Source organism: Falco cherrug, chromosome 8, assembly GCF_023634085.1.
Source record: "Falco cherrug isolate bFalChe1 chromosome 8, bFalChe1.pri, whole genome shotgun sequence".
Classification (NCBI taxonomy): Eukaryota; Metazoa; Chordata; class Aves; order Falconiformes; family Falconidae; genus Falco; species Falco cherrug.
In genome coordinates, this window is record NC_073704.1 from 16,556,299 (window position 1) to 16,569,269 (window position 12,971).

Consider the following 12,971-nt stretch of genomic DNA (forward strand, 5'->3'; position numbering starts at 1 on the left):
GGTTTCAGTGTTACTTGGTTACTTCCACTGAAAGAAGCTGGGTTTTGCTCAATCGCCATTGAGTACATTGCTCAGATTCTTTTCTTCTATGCTTTGTAAGTCAAGGCTGGAAGTGGCTGCTGAAAGCACAGGAAGTTAAAAACCACCTTTTTCAGCCTCCTGTCACCTTGGGGTACTTCTATGATAAACTGACCCAGGCTTGAAGAATGGAGCACTTTATAGCCCCATCACCAAACAATTTACAAAATAATTAATTACTGCCCTTACCATATCCTCAGCTGGCGCTGCTGAGTCTGTAACTTGCTGTCCCTGTCCTCAGGAGCACAAGTTGTGCCCCTGGTAATAAAACAGTCCAACTGTCAGAGGGGCCAAGTGCTCCTCTGGTGCCCACTGAAAACATGCATTTTAAAAAACAGCATGTTGCATCTTATCCACTGAAATTAAACAAAGGTTTTCCATTGACTTTAAAGGGAGAAGGATTAAGAAATGCATTTTCAATGCTCACCTCCCTACTTAGAAAAACATTAATTAAAGCTCCCAGGGGAATTTAAAATTGAAATCTGAGCAGCCAGGACACAACATGGTCCTGCATTGATTCAGTGTGGAAACCCAGATGATTAAATTATTTCACATTAATTGTGAACCACATGAAAGGCATTTAAAAATATTTACCCTATGTTAAATATTTAACCACACTGGAAATGAAAAATAGTTAAAAGTGTTTACTAGCAAATTCTGAAAGAGGAGAAGTCCTGTTTCGGGCCAGTTCTACAGTCTGTGGGGCAACACACTGGTCGCTGCCCATGATTCAGTCCCTGCTCCAAGTGTAGCAGCATGAATTCAAGCAGCACATCAGTAACGTCCAAAGTCACAGGAAAAAGCCACCCTCCACTTGCTGAAAGCCAGCTCCTGTCTGTACGGTTTCCAACTTCACTCTTAGGTCACAAAAGCCTCTGACAGAGGAAGAAGGCCCCAGGTGCTAAATGTGAAAAGCCAACTGTCAAAGAACAGGGTACCAACCTTCGTGTCAGATGAGGGACCACAGAGCAGGACTGAGATCTATGAGAAGACGATGTTAAAACAGGCCAGGAAGCTGAAGTCAGGATTCCTTCTGTCTCTCCTCAAGTCAGGCACCATCCTCTCAGAGCTTTCCAAATGAAGTAGCTATTTCACTTTATGGTCTGCAACATAATTTTTTTTCCTCTCCGTTTTTGCTTCCAACTGGTTATTTTTATAGGACTTCTGCCCTTACCTGTTTAAACACTGGCTTTAATTATCCCAGTGAATATTTGCTTCTGATTTTCCTGTAGCTTATTAGAAAACTGAACCTAAAAAGGAAAAAAAATTGAGAAAACTTTATTTTGCATTCATTGAAAGGTGTTCGGTTCAAAATTAGAGATGAAAGAGTTCGAGGTTTTTTCCAAGCAAGTTTATAACCAGAAAGTTACAAGAAATTATGAGAGGACTACTAAAGGTCAGCATGCTATAACCAAATTCCAGCCTTTTAAATTACTGCTATATTATGCTTCCAAGAAAATCTGTGTTCAACATCTGTTTTCTTTACAGGAGATCATTAGGAACAGACAGGCCAAGTCATAGCCTAATTCTGCACTTACCTCAGATTTTGAAAGGACAAATCTGTCCCTGCCCAGACGCAGGACTAGATTAAAACCTGGCCTTGCTGGACTCATTCACTGCTGTGATGTTTTCAAGTTGTTTTGGAGTCAGACATTACCCCAAAATCAGTATTAACGAGGAAAACAGGAAGACAAGCTGGAGACGAGCCGGCTCTGCTTCTCGTCATTTACACTTGCTGCCGTTCAGGCTAATTTTTTATCAAGTCAGAGCAGATTTCTCTCTATGACATAGTTGGCAAAAAGCTTCCTGAAAAAAAACTCATGGCTGATAGTCAAATTGGGAATCAGTGTGGATCCCAACATCCTGCTACTTCTGAAGAGTTCAGTACTCTAAAAATTTAAAAAAACCCAGCAACCTAAACTCCAAAACCAAACACAAAGTGCTCTGCAGTTACTTAAAGTTATGGAAAGCAACTGTTACTTCCTAGCATGTGCTAAAACAAGTGTTTTCCAACACCATCAATTTGTTTTTGTGAGATCAACACATGAAATATGGAAACATCTGGATATTTCAGGGTCAGTATGGTTGTGGATACAAATGCTAAGCAATACTGCATCCAGCTCTGCAGAAGGACAGGTGCCTGTGGGCATGACCTGGAAAAACTGGACCAGAAGCATCACACGCTTCTCTCACCACTGCTGTTGCTTCCACCTTCCTCCAGTCCCTCCTCTCCCACCATTTTGTTCTGTCGTACTAATCCTGACACAAATATGAGGCAAAGAAAAAGAGAAAAACGGGCTCTTCTGTCTGTGGTAAAAATTTTGAAACTGTTCTACCTCTGTTAAGGCTGCCATTACCCAAATATTTGATGACACAAGTAGAGATAAGTGTTTCTACAAGCAGGATTCCCAGGACTTATAGAAACAAAATGAGCACAAGTGTGCCTGGAAAAAAGTCCTTGCAAATTTGGGGCAACAACCTACCTGTGGCTGTTTGCATGTCTAGGTGCTTTTCCATCCCAGACCCAAGAAAGTAGCATCTTATCAGAGGAGCCTCACCAAAGGGCTGTGGGGACATTCACCTAAATACATTCACTGTCTGTTTTTAAAGACTGATGAAATTACGCAATGCAATAAAGATAAAACAAAGGAACATCCAAACAGATTACATGATAAAACAAAGGAACATCCAAACAGAATCATGACCATCCAAAGTGCAACACTGCTTTTATATTTAACAATTGTCAAAAAATCACATTGCTTTTTTCTCTATTTTTTCTACATCATTAACATCATGTTCCTACAATACAAACAGTTGTAAAATGAAAGTTAAACCTAGGGCTAGTATAGGGAGAATTTCAGCTTACTGTGGGATCTTCTTTATTGCTTGTTTTGCCTTCAAATTATTTGTGACCGTGAAAAAAATTTCTATACTTCAGTTTCCACAGATGCAGGATATTTGCCCCCCCAGACAGCTATAAAGTTTATATCCAGGAACTTTCTGTAATAAACCTTGAGCTGTGCAGTTGAACTATTGACATTATTTTGAACCCGCATCATTGATCCTGCAGTTTTTAAGGAAAAAAAAAAAAAAAGGTAAAGAAGAATTGAGGTAGCCTAGAATAGAGGGGGAGCAGGTAGACCGTAAAAAGAAGTTGGTAGGGCTTTATTTGACAGATGGGGGGACAATACAGAGCAGAACTCAGGAAAGAGCAGGGAGTGAGAGGGAAGAAGAAAGGGTTTTATACAATGGTGCTTCAAAGACCAGTGAGATAAAGGGTTGCCCACAACTGCACATGCCCACCGTGATGGGGTTTGGTTTATATTTCAGTAACAGGGATTAGTAGAGCAGAGACTGCAAACTCAGCTACAGCTACCTATTTTGTGAAGTAGCTGCTGAATTAGGGACCGTTCTACCCAAAGGTGACTGTGGTTTCCACACTGCACACATTGACTGGATGTAAAGCAGCCTTCCCAAGGGCCTGAAATTTCCTCTTAAATTTGCATTGTTTTGTATGATAACTTGCTTTGTTTCTCCCTACAGTGGAAAAGAGTTAAACCACTCCCTCCTAAATAAAACTAACATTTTCAATAAGCTAAAAGCAAAACACAAGTGATGCCATTTCACTACTTCTAGGCAATGAGACAAGCAAGATGTGACATTATGAGGCTTTAAATGTAAGTACTACTTTGGGTTCCCTCCTATAGCTGTTTTTTAATCTAAATTGTAAGGTTATTTGCAGTAACACATCTCAAACAGGACATAAAGGCAAACTGAAGACATTAGCTTTAGATTTTGACTTTAGAAGTTGTGGACAAGACAGTGTCACAGCAGTAGGCAGAAACAAGGCCATTCAAAAGCCAACAAGCAGGAGGGCCCTGGGGACAGGATGATCACACCTCACATCTGCTGGCAGGTCCCCTATTCAAAACCTGGGTCAGCAACAGGAGTTATTGACATTGCACTGACCACATCAGCTCCTTCTGGAAGGAGTATTGATGATTTTAGGCAGACCGCTATCAGACAGATGTTTGCAGTATGAATAGCAAAAGCCAAGCTTTGATGAACAGAAAGTTTGACCCATCCTTTGGTCCCTTTGAAGCAGAGCTGAAGCAGATTGGCAAGGCAGAATGCAGAAGGACACTGTCAGACCTGCTGTTTGGAGAAAGCTAAGTGTAATACCACTGAAAGGACCTCAGCTTTCATATTATGGTAGAGAAGTTAAAATTCATGACCTTTGAAAAGAAATCCATCTGGAGAGTTGTTATTTTCACACAGATGAAACAATTACAAGGAATAGCCCTTTCCTTTATCCCTCAAGGAAGTTTTCAAGCCTAGTTAGTAACATCAGTTATTTCTATGGCAACAGACAGAGATATAAACACGGGATTACAACCTTCAACAAAGGATCAAGAAAAGGAAGAAATAGGGCTTGGAGACAAATGCCTGGAAGACCTGCAAAAAACTTAGCAGGTTATTAATTTTCTTAAAACACGTATTTCTTCCTACTCCCAACAGGACTCCTATCAACATTATACCTTTTTGGTAAATTTTTTATTTCAAAGAGGGGAAAAAAAGAGAGGACTGTGCATTATTGTTTGCTGCAGGCATAATGGAGTCAAGGAGTTGGGATTGCTGACACTTGGGACAGGGCATGATGAGGTGCCTTGCCTGGCGTACTTTACAGCTCACAAAATTAAGTTTATACTAGCAAGCATGTAATTTTATTCTGTAGAGATGGGATTTCAGGCACATTTATACAAGTAAATTTAAAATTCCCACATACAGTCACATACACTAAATGGTGATGAGCAGGTAATTCTAGTGTTGTCAAACCAAAACTGATGTTTGAGGCAAAGCACAGATGATACCTTTCAGTCTTTTCTGTGAGCCAAGTCACCATTCCCTTCCTCCTGTGAAGCCATTTGCAGCACTCCCAAACGTAATCGAGCCCTACTAACACAACAGCAGCCAACCTTTCGCTGCTTGTCCCAGTGTAAATAATGGTGCCAAGCACCACACAGTGCTGGACCGAGCCCTGTATGAAAAGCAGATATTTCCTCTCCTATTTTTGCCTTCCATTTTTGCCCACAGGATCCACCAGCCCTCCTGGCAGGGGGAGCCAAGTTAGCAGGTGCCCCAGGGGCTGCCCAAGGGCCCACCTCCATCGCGTGTGGGTCGGGGAACACACCAGGGGCCATTTCAGGAGAGCCAGCCCCAACCTCAGCACCAGAACATGCACAGCAACCCGAGCCAAACACACAGGGCTGGGGCTCAGTCGTTACCCAGAGAAACCCAATTTCAGCGGGTTTGGGTGTGCCTGCACAAGATGCAGTTACTCCTCTGGATTGCCCCACAGCAGCCATTTCCCAGGAACATCTGTCTCCTTGGGCCCCAGCCAAAAGAAGAAAGGTTGCTTTGGTGTTTGGGGTTTTTTTAATCACCACCCTCAGTTACCCCAGACACATGCTTCTACATGAGACAGAGAAAGTAAGAAAGGGAAAGTCCAGCCCATGCAGAGACTAACAACAGGTCTGAGGCAGGGCCTGATTAGCAAAAGGATCAGAGAAGAGGCAGGTGCGTGGGAAGCTCCCAGCAAGTGAAACGCAAGCCAGGCCCCATAGAGAAATCTTTGAGGCCTCATAGCTAAACTGGATAGGGTCATTCACTCTGGGACATAAGCAGTGAGGTCAGGAAAACCTTTTCGATTTGCAGAGACCCGAGAGAGGAGATGCACAGCCCACTAAAGACCAACGCAGACGTGTGCAGCTGGGCAGGGGCCTGAGCAGTCACCAGACAGTCTGCCAGGAAGCCAGTAACAGCGATAGCAATGAAACTGGGTAACACTGCCTAGCATTAGAGACGAAAGGAAAAACCATTAAACATCTTCTGAAGCTTAAACTATTTACTCTCAAAGCAGGGAAGGGTTGAAAGGAGCACATAATGCAGACAGGCCTAAAGGCAGGAAGTCTCTGCATCCTTCAGCACCTTTTGCCAAGAGAGATGCTGTGCCTCATTATTCACTGGTAATATCCCAGGCCCTGAAGCAGCTTTTTGCTTTTAAAAAGCGCCCGGTGGAAGTCCTCATTCTGCTATCCAGGTGAAAAAGTTGCCTTTTGGAAGGGAGGTGCAAAAGCCCTGCACAATCTCACCGGCAAGTCACCCACTGCACTGGCAGAGCTGCACGTGGGGGGGAAGGTGCAGTGACAGCACATCGAGCTAGGCAGAACAGACTGACTGAGCCCAGCAATGTTACTAAGCTAGCAATGACAGTTCCCTGTGTGCCTGGAGTTACTCTCGTTACTTGTAAGACTTTAAAAATTAATCTACTGCTTTGTACGTTAAAAAAATATCACCCAGGGACTGATTTACTGTACCACTGTCAATGGATCTACGGTGCTGACATGCTTCCCCTGTTAAAAGAACTCCAGTTGCCAGTAAGGAAGGACATAAGAAAGGATGACTGTTTTCCAGTCCTTTTCCAAAGAACTGGAAGCTGTCATAATATTTAACCTTTGCTCTACTCTTCCACCAACATGCAATCCCGCCCCACCCCACCCCACCGTTGGTTCCCACACCCCAGATATGAAAGCAGATAAGGAGGTCCCCGCTTGCTGCTTCCTGGTGGTGACTCACAGCTCTGAGTCAGCCTTTGTGTTCTAGGGAACCTGGAAGGCTTTGAAACCCGCTGCTGATTTTGGCAAAACCACCTCTTCTTGCTTTGAGGGTAAAACAATTTACACACATCATTTTTGGTCTGAAAATAGCCGCCAAGATGAAAACAGCTAGAGAATGACCAAAGGTTTTCTTGTGCTGGGGTCCCTGCAGAGCAGAAGCAGAACCTCCCCGCCCTGGGGCAGAGCTGCACTGGAGTGATTGTACCACAAAACATCCACTTAAGCCCTGAGAATTCAGGCAGGACACATTCACAGCTCCTGGCTATTTTACACACAGAAGGTACCACTATTTATGACTCAGGATACAACCATCTCTAGAGCAATTGGTCATCTTTTCAGTGATGACCAAGAAAGGTGTCATCACCTGCTGGGCCACTGTCTGTTTCCCCGCCAGGTGAGACGAAGTTAAACAGTACCAATTCCAGTCCTGACATCAGTAAGTCAATCTCCTCCTCCTCCTCTGTTTTCCCTGGTGCATTCCTTCTAGCAAAGCCAGGCCACTCTTTTTGGGTGCTCAGATACTAAGGAGCCTAGCACCCACCAGGAGATCCAGATAGAAGTGTTTTGATAAACAAGAGTTTGCCCCATCTCAGTTGAGACACGCTGGTAACGAGGGAAACTCTGGCAAATCCACCTCTCAAGAATCCATGTGTGTGTCTGCCTAGTGCTTCTCTGTCTCCACAGATCAGCACTTGGTATTTATATAGGGAAAAAAAAAATCCCCTCATTCTTGGCAGAGGAAAGCTCCCATATTTTTATTAACATGTTTAAACATTACATCAGCTGCTCATCTCAAACATTCATCTGCATCATCTACTTCTGTATCTGTTTTACAAAACCTTTAATTAAATTAATTATGCTTTAATATATATATTTTAATTTCCTTCTGCAATCATATTTCAGACATCTTCTGATCTCATTGCAATTCCAAACTATGCTCCTTCCCTTCACGACTGTTTGGTAAACACCTTTGCATGGGCCAGATTCATTAGCATTTTAATTATTTTCTCACTCCAGGACTTCTCTGCTATCCCTTCTCCCCACAGTATGGCAAATTAAGCCATTTCTAGATTAAGCCCTAAATTCACTAAAAAGTCTTAAAGCATAAGTATGACAGCATAAAGAAAACAGAAGTTATCTGTAAAAAGTACAATAAATTGCTACACTTCCTTTCAGAGTGTAACTATTGTTAAAGAAATTATTTCAAGGAAATTGGTTTTAATATTCTTTAATAGGATTTTTCATGGTAAAGCAAAAAAACCTGAAACATGCCAAAGCACATGACAGAGCAATTAAAATATTGGTTGTAACAGTATTTTTTTAAAGTTTGCTTGAATGACTGTTGAGAAGGGGAAATCCTGATGTACTAAAACTTACCAGAGATTTTAATCTTAATTTTTAATTTGACTTTGAAAGTAGTAAATAGCTTCAGTACTCTTCTCCCTACACATCAGTCAAGTAGTTTCTTTAAAATTAAATCACAAAAAACCACAGCACTACAGAGCACTTTCTACTAGTTTTTCAATTCTAAATGTTTTTATTTTTAAATTTGGCTACTTTTTAAAATGGCTACATGCTTTAAAAACTGAAGTGAAATATTTCAGCTAACCAGAGATATTCTTTCCCCTCCCCCAAGTCTGGTCAACAAATCTAAGTAAAAAAACCAGTTTGCTCAGCTCTGCACATAAACTCCTCCACCAATTTACCATACATCACCTCCTAAAAATTCAGGTACATGTTTCTTAGTCTGTTTTAGTCACAAAGCAAGAAAATTTAGCCTCCCTTTTTTATTCATGTTTAGACCTCACTGATTTGTGACCATGATACTGTGATGTAGTGAGAGCACGCACCTAATCAGACATGTGCGTCAGCTATCAAGTGATTATTTGCCTGATCCCTTCCTTATATCACTACATACATAGCAGCATCACCAATCTATACTTTAGAAAATAAATCCACTAACACTAATGCCGATCCCGTAAAAAAATCCCAAGCATCCTTAGCATAGTCAGTCTCATTCAGTAATTTAGCACTCCCTGTGTATTCAAAGTGGGGGCATCCAGGCAAAAGTACGTTTGCAATACTTTCAGGCTTTATTTTCATTGCCAAAAGGACATATTTCACCATGGGGAGAAAACAGTGGGTGTTAAACCTCTAGCTCTTCTATAAAAGATTGAAGAGAAAGCCCTTGGTTTTCACATCAGGTGAAATTAAGGCTACAGTGGGGATAAGGGTCAGACCTATTGATGGCACGCTAAAAGTTTCCAATGCTTTTAGCTCTCTTTGGATTTAATAAAGGAAGCCCATATGCAACTATCTTCTCACAGAGGGTAGAAGTAACAGCAGTTCACAACTTTAGCTTACTAGAAATTGCTCCACTAAACCATTTCGCTGCCTTTGCAGACAAAATCACTCAGGATGTAAGCTGCTATTTTAGCTGTGTTCACTTCCAAACCCAAGACAGGCCACTTATACTTTTATTAATCAAAACTAAATTTGGATGGGAATTATTTAAGCAGCATTAAAACACATGCATTGTACAACTGGCTTTCCCAGGCAGACAAGCTTTTAGCTTGCTGACTGGTTCTTATCCAGGAGGAGAACTTTCCTAGCATGAACCTCTCCCACAGGCATACAAAATACACCTGCTTTCCTTACTGCCAGCATTGTGGGAGCAATGTACCTTGCACCACCTTTGTATCCTCTCATAACATTAGCAGGTATCTCAGGCTGGTCTAGCTGAACCCCTCAAGGATAAACAAACGAGCAGGATCTGCTATTACAGGTTCAGGGCTGCAATCGCTCCCAAGAATGATTGCAAGCAGAGATCCTGTTCTTCTGCAGTCCCTTTCCAATTTATTTGCCTAAAATACTTCAAGTAATTCCCCAGGGAAAAATGATGCAAGGCAGCAACCAGCATGTAGGACAATCTCTTGAGGTCCTCATAGCCATTTGGCGATTGCATCCATTTGGAAACTGGCATCTATTTGGAAATCTAAGACCATAGCCAGGTTCCAGGGAAAATATTCTTTTATTTCACCAGCTTACAGTGATTTGGAACTTAAAGGAATGCTTAACAGTGTTAAACATCTTGCCAGGAGGTGGATATTAGACTCAGTACAGTGAATCCTCTGAAAATTATGCATGTCACTTAACACACTCAGTATAAGTTATATCTGAAGACAAAAATCAAAATGGTTTTCTACTGAAGAGCCATCAACTAGACCTTCTTTCAGGCAGGTAACAATGCCACAGTTCTGCCACTTCCTAGGAATAATTTCATCACCGAAATGTTTGTGGGAAATACTCCTACTGGAAACGGAAGAGAGATTAATGAAGGGTGAGTAGTGAAGGAGAGCAACAGCCTATCGTTGCTTGAACCAGCAATGTCCACCAGCAGGAGGTATGACCTTCACAGTTTGATTGAGGAAGGCAGAGTATGGGAACCATGGGGGCTCTGCATACAAACAGCTTTCAGATTCATTTGGTGGCTATTCATAGACTGAAATAGAATGTGAAAGCAACACAAGAGTGACCAGAAGAAATACAACATTACTTCCCACGACTAACAAGCTCTTTCCAGTTTGGCCTACTACATCCAACCCTGTTTTCCTATTGCTCTATGCAAGTTGCAAAAGTCTGCTCAAGACCCAGCATATCTGATTTCACACAGGCACCTGTAAATGTAGGGCAGCGATGTCTGGTATCTGTCCTACTTCAGTAGTTCCACCTAACTAAGGCTTATTTGGACCCTAACCTTTCATTATATAAACAGGACAACAACAGAAACTCAGCAGGATACTGGCATTTCTATTTATGAAAATAACCCACCAAGAACTAGTGTATGGTCCAACAAAGCATCATTATATAAATCAGGATTTAATCTGAAAACAATGTTCATCTAGTTGGGCTGTTAAAGCCTAACAATAATGATTCTAATGTTAGGTTTTGATACAGGGAGTGGGGAAAAGGATGGAAAAAAATAAATGGAAGACTATTCAAGAATAGGGAAAAGAACCAGAAATAGAGAAGAAAAATTTAATGTGGAAGGGAAAAATACCAAAACTGGAAGCTGTCCCAAAAGTTAATTTCCCTTATGACATGAATGCAAGGATGAGCTAGTAAGCAACACCAACAAAAATCAAGGTGACTCTCCTTGTAGGTTTGAGATTCTCACACTTCTACCTAAGAAAAAAATTTGATCCTCAGTCCCAGGGCCACCTCAGTGGCTGCAGGCTTTTGAGACCAAAGCTCCTCATGAGTACTTGCATGCAGCTACTGAGCATACCCTAAAACTGAGTCTTCTCAGAGTTACCCCCCCAGGGAAACCTACCTCATACCTACTCCTCATCAAAGTACGGTATATTTTACACAACATATATCTAATGTGAAGTATTTAAATAGATGGAAATACTTAAACAGCTTGGAAAAGATGAGAAAAGTTCCCTACACTGTGGACTTTTATAGGAAAGGAAGATTACCTTACCCCAGAACATCTATGCCCTCTCAGACTGGCCCTTGTATCCCTTCAGCACAGAGGGAAGGCAACCCATGCATGGGCAAAGGACATATATTCAAAAAGTCAGATGTGCTTTTTCCCAGCTCTTTTCCCCCTTTCCCTGCAGGAAAATATACAAGTGGTATAGAAAACACCTTAGTTTATACTTTTACATACCTAAAATGTTTTTTTCAGGCTGTGGTTAATGTTGTCTGAAGATGGTGTTTACTTCATATGCTTGGGAAACATCACAGGATTGTCATGCCAGCTAGGATCTCTTCCCAGCTGCCAAAGCATCTGTGTCAAGAGACTTCCCTAGTGCTAATAAGCAACACTTAAAATCATTGCATACTAATGACATGCAACTGGCACCCTTAAAGTTCTCATATCTTTTGCACCAGTACATGAGAATTCCTGTTTTGTGGCCAGAGTCCATAAACTATGGGTGCCATTAAAGCTATAGTAGTTATCACCAAGAGAATCTGGCACAGACTCTTAATTTGCTGTGGGAATTAAGTCCTAACAAAAAAACATTCTTCTGCTGTGATACGCAAGTTTCATATCTTAAAACAAAATTTGAGCAGAAATGAGACCTACACCCATTCGTTCACAATTTTCCCTCCATTATTTGCTGCATTCTATTGTTCACAAACAATAGACATGTTTACCAATACATTTTTATGCAAGCCCTTTGTGATAAAAATAGCTCCTTTCACAATTCACATGGAAGTGCAGCAGGATTCTTGCTACTCCTTCCAAATGAACGTGCATGTATTTGAGCAGGTCTTTCTGCCCCTCTGTTTTCCTCCCTCTGAACATTGACACAGAAGGAGACAGCAGAGCTGAAGTAAGGAGCTCGCTGCTTCATATGCACACACAGCAAAAATGAGAAGTAGGATGGTTGATGTTGAGGGTGAACTGAATTGATCTAGGCATTCCTTTCCAACACTATTATTTATGACAAGCAGTATGTATTAACGACTAGTGAACATACAATAATAATGTAATTAGCTTTCACTTAAACAATTACCTCGTTGTCATTTCCGATCCAAGTTTAGGAAGCAGCGCAGACTCAGGAGGGCAAAGGGTTGCAATTAACAGGCACAGCTCACTGCTAGAACTGCATTAACCCTCTATGGGTACATTTTCAGAGACAGGAAGCAGTCAAATGCAGCCCACATCAATACCCATTTCTACATCCATTAACATTTGTGAAGTTACTCATTAAAGCCTGAATGAGTCCAGCAGTGTGAACCAGTCTCATGCCTCAGCAGACAGGTGATCCATCAGCTTCTTTTTACTTGGATCATAACACCACACTGGAAGCAGGCTGCAGGTTTTATAGACAACAGAGCAGCTCCTTCCTCACCTTCTCAACTCCAGCTTTGCACTGGAGAAAGAAACACCATCCTTCTCTCCTGCAAACACAGCATGCCCTGGGACTTGTGCGCAGCTATCTCCGACAACAGGCATTGTGGAGGCCAACCCAGTTCCAAGGCAAATAAATGCTGCTGTACCTTTCTATTAATAATTTTGTTGACATCTTCTCCGAGTATGGTTCTCAGGGAACCATCCCTAGCTCATCTATCATGAAATGTTTTATCAGAAAACTACTCTGACTAGGTATATCTGGTGGGGCGAAACCACATCCTTAATTAGAATAACCATGACGTTATCAATGCATCCAGTCTAGCTACAATTATACTGGATACATATAA